At 31.6% G+C, this 5,119-nt stretch overlaps 1 long non-coding RNA gene across 1 annotated transcript in view; it reads left to right on the forward strand.

Moving 5' to 3' along the window:
* The window catches only part of LOC111085098, a 22,543-nt gene extending 17,735 nt beyond the window's left edge, over window positions 1-4,808 (forward strand). Inside the window, exon 2 of the long non-coding RNA XR_002609955.1 lies at window positions 4,519-4,808. This is a non-coding gene — a long non-coding RNA (uncharacterized LOC111085098). The remainder of the gene's footprint in view (window positions 1-4,518) is intronic.
* Window positions 4,809-5,119: the final 311 nt, after the last annotated feature.

Genomic DNA, 5,119 nt, shown 5'->3' on the forward strand with positions numbered 1-5,119 from the left:
AATATAAGTTTAACATAACAGCAAATGTACAACGTGATGATGACAAAACCTTGCCGAAACGTTGTACATTTGCTGTTATGTTAAACTTATATTAAAGTTTTTCTTCATTACCCATTCAAGCCGTCTCCAGCCATTATTATTCCCTGACAATGGTATTTGAACACTGGAATTTGTTCTAACGTGTGTCAGTTCACGATCACCTTAGTTGGCTTGGTAGGGAGTTTTACTTTCAACCTCTTCTGGGATGTCTTCTGTGGTTGCTTTGGCATTAATGCGTATATCCTATGTGAACCACATTACCAGATAAGGATGAGGCAAACTCGAAACACATTACCTGAATTAGCCTTGATATGGAAACTAATAGTTATGATTCCCAGCGCCGAGTAGACGCGATTCTATGAGAGAAAGCAACAAATTTCTATATTAGAAATCATCATTATAGGAAGCAACTTTATAAAAAACGATTAATGGAACTTTGAAGAGAATAAACAAGTGGAATGATATCTGTAAGAAGATCGAATTTACACAGTTTGTCTTTATACACCATGAGTTAATAATATCGGATGTTTTTGCAAAGGTCAGCAAATAATTATCGAAAGATAGTTCCATACGAACCAATTAACAAATGGTTGTGGTTTGGTGGAACATTCCACTTGTACCAATTATATTGAAGGAACTACTTGTGAAACAGATCTACTGGATTTCTTGAGAAATCGTAAAGAAACAAAAAAATGGGTATAAAACATTGTGATTCCAACCGTGGAGGCATCTTGCTCAAGCTGATCCAGACAGACCAGTGAACCCATCATCATGGCTGTACTTCAAATCCTAGAAGGCATTCATTGCATAAACTCTTTGTAAGTAATGTTATTTCTGATCTTGTTGTACTTTAGTAATGTATAATGTTTGCAGAGAGAAAAGTGAAAAATATTATTTGTATTGTAGATTTAGTATGACTACTAAAAGATATCATTGAATTGCTAAGAGATATATTGGACGATTTGCTAACACAGTTGCATAATGAAAACTATGACTGAAGGAATTTTTTTTATCACTTTAATAGGTAACTCGTTCAATGTTTTATCCATATTAATGAACACAGTACAAGATTTCATTAACAAACATATTAGTATCCAAAACAAAGAATTTAATAGTTTGATCTTGGATTATCTCAAGATAAATTTGGAAGCTTTTATGTAGAGAAATTTATCGATAACTTGTAATAAAAATTATTTCGTGTTTGTATTACAACTGTCTCTGAGTGAGTTCTGTATTCCACACATAAGTTCCCCGAGTTGGTGACTTGTGTACTTCACTCGTGATTGCATAACCTGGAGTTAAAATAAGTTCATCTGGAACTTGTATGAAGTTAAACCCAACGACTAGTCCTACTGGCCCCTGTTACCTACTGTAAAGAATTCGGCCCCCATAAAACTGACATCATCTAAGTTTCTGCTTTTGTATGTTCGTCGTGGGAACATTACCCTTTAAAACATTTAAAGTACATTCACAAATATACATGATAAATTCATTTGTAGCTCTGGAAAGTATTCCTTTAATAAATTTATGGGTAGTTTTAGGTAATGCATGGAGCAACTCTTGATGTTGTTTAACTCAAAGTGTCATGATGAATAAATGAAAAGAGATTGTAACTGCAACATATAAGAACTGTATATTCATTCATCCATTTAGATATAACATTTACTTTTATTACACTACAATGATAATGATTGTTAATTTGAAACAGACAGGACAGGACACTTAATCATCTGTATTTCTTGGGACCACGAGTGACCCACGACCACCAAACTCATCTATAAATCAAGATAATACCCTAGAGGTGGATCATCAGATCCATATGAAATGTAAACAATACTATCTGTATCGTAATACAACACATATGAACTTAACTTCTCTAGTGTATGGTATAATTTCAGATGAGCACAAACAGTGGTAAAAGACGCCAGATACTCAGGTTTGTGTTTGCAATGAAGAGCAATAACTTCATCATTAACTAGTGTAACATCTGTTATTTCTTTAGTATTATCATTGATTAAAGAGTGATACTCCTTAACAGATGTTACATAGGTAAGTTGTCGTTTGACCTCAGACATACCCCAGCATCCCCAAAAAAAGAGTTAAAACAAAGTTTTGCAACATATTCAGCATACGGAGTAACATAACCCTGTTTTACTTCTAATGTTACACAGTGAGAGGGCCATCCAGAACTTTCTTGTTTTATTTTAAGAAACATATCAATATAATTATTTAAAATATCCCTGGATTTAATGAAAAAGTAGTAAATCTCAAACATTTTCATTACACACTCTTCATACCAACCACAGTGGTTATATGGTGGTGGTGATCTTGATTCCACACTATCTGAATAAGAGAAAAATTTATCTGCCATTACTTCTAAGATGTAAAATAAGGTGGTAGAATTTCCTTGGGACTAGAATTTTACATTTTAAAATTCCAAAATAGCTTTTTACAGTACTTATTCATCCATGAATATAGGGATGTAAGGTAATTGTACCTGATCTTTTCTCCTTCCTTTATATCATACAAAAGTTTTGTCACAATTACTCTCTCTCCAAAGAAGGTATCTCGTAGGTGAAGATGTTTTGCATTTAATTAGTGACATCTTTGTAAACTTGATGCACTAAAGCCGTAATTTACGCTAATTCTTTAGCCGAAGTAAAGGTTACATATCACAGTGCTTTTTCAATAAGTCTTATACTTGTTTGGTCCTGTTTCCGTGTCATGCCTTCATTTCAAAGGTAGCACAAAGACTTGTACAAGATAGTAAGGGTTTGGGGTGTATCTCTTGAAAATAAATAATGGGAATGCCTGTTGAAGTAGGTAATATAAGGATTATGGGATATAACACTAAGACCTCAGTCTTATATAAAAATATGGATTCATCATTATTATTTTAATTATTGTCTCTGTCCAGTGCCTACGTAAGAAATCTTTTTTCTCTGTCTCAGGGGCCAGAAATCCTTATGATGATCGTAGGAGCTAGCCATAATGGATGTTTCAGCAATTCTTTTGTTGTGTACATAATTTATTTGTTCTATTTGTATACATGTGTTTACTTGTTTATTTCAGTCTCTGCACAGTATTTCCAGAACATTGTCAATATTTGATACTTTTATGTTGAACGCCTGAGCACCACAGTGTCATCAAAGTAAACTATACTACGAAGAAAACAATATATCACTTCAACAAATTTTTCATAGTTTCATATAAAGCTTCTCTAATATTATTATTATATTTTTAATTTGAGTAACATGTTATAATTTTTATTATGAACCATTTAAACAACAATTAAATCGAAAACCATTTTACTTAAGTATTATAATTAAGAATTATACGTTAGAAGAAAATAATAAAGTTTATTTGTGACAGATTCTGTAAAATATAAGTAAAGAGAAATGACGGCTTTTTCCATAAAGATAACGGAAGCTCATAAATCTGAAAAGAAAATTTTCAACGTTTAACAAAAATATCTATTTAATCAAAATCATTACATATTATATGACTAGATCTAAATAATGCGTTTATATATCGGTTATCTTGATATTTTATTTTCCCAATTCAAAATAGTATGTTATAGTAATTATATAATGATTAACGAATCTTATTATTCAAACCAATAAAATTATCAATGTATCTATAAATTAAAATAAATAAAGCTGAAGTTAAGACGTTTTTCATTAACAAGTAAGCAACTTGAGGAGATTAGTTGTCACCTATAGGGATATGAACAACCTGTTTGTAAAATTTATGTTTGAAGGCAATGAAGTTATAATAGAAGCAGAATCTATAAAGGTTTTTAATTATTTAATATATTGGTATATAGATAAATAAATAAAAACATTTAAAATTCTAATTAGATCCTAAAAGCAGAAGTTTGTGCTGAAATAGTGTTTTGTTACATTATATAAGGTTTTTAGTTTATATATAGCTACTTCATTATTATTGAAAGCCCAAAATTCACGACTCTTTTGATCAACATGTTTAATTTTAACTACTAATAAGTTCCAATCGTTGTTTAAGAGGTGAGTTGGCTCTTATATAACATATTTTTATGAACTGTCTATGAATATTAAGATTTCAAAAACTAAATAAGATATGGTTAAATTCAGGTTTATTACTAGTTTCATTTTTTTTATTTTAAATTTAATCAGTTTCATTAACAGCAACTATCTTTCCACAACTGGTTATAGCAAATGAATGGTAGCCTTAGATGTGTGGCGCTGATAACTTAAGAACACATATATGTTCTTAATGTATATACACACAGTTGTTTTGTAAATTGTGTTTTTGAGCTTAAGTGCAATGAGAGTTTCCTCAAACCATATCAGTAGCCTTCATTCTAATATTAATTTTACAAATTAAAGTGAGAACAAATTTCCATCAATTTTTAAATGTCTGTATTATCATAAAACTAGCATGATTTGTCCACAGGTAAGAGAACCACACTCACCGATGAAACGATTTTTATTTTTTCAGAATTTTCACCCAAAGCTATACAAAAGACTACCTGTACATAGCCGTCCCAACTTTTGAATTGGTAAACTGGATGGAAGGCAACCAGTCAACAGCATCCATCGATAACTTTTGAGCTACTCTTATCTGACTGAATAGCTGTATTTGACTGTCAGTTGTATTGAGCACCCATAGACGGATTAGTTAATTATTATCTTACATATATAGTGTATGGGGTGAGGCTTTTTAAGAGTTGTTTACCTTGTATGTACTAGAGAGAAATAAAATTACTTAATGCTGTTGAAAGGATTTCAGTTTGCTTGAGACAAGTTTACTTTTTTAACACTACAGTCACAGAAGTGTTATTCTCAATGAATTGAATTTAAAAGCTATAAGGTTTTCGACTACAATCAGGGGTTCGAGATTAGTGAGATTATTAACGATTTTGAACTAGCAGCATCTCCTCGCCCATTCAGTTGAAATATTCAGGTTTGTGGGCAGTTTACGGAAATCTTACCAATATTCACGTCACTACTAACAAATGGTACTCAAAAATGTTCAGCCACAGGAAGGACATGTGTTCAGTCAGCAACTTAGGGTTGAAGGTGCAACTGGGTGGTTGAGG

This window comes from Limulus polyphemus, unplaced genomic scaffold (assembly GCF_000517525.1).
Source record: "Limulus polyphemus unplaced genomic scaffold, Limulus_polyphemus-2.1.2 Scaffold235, whole genome shotgun sequence".
Taxonomy (NCBI): domain Eukaryota; kingdom Metazoa; phylum Arthropoda; class Merostomata; order Xiphosura; family Limulidae; genus Limulus; species Limulus polyphemus.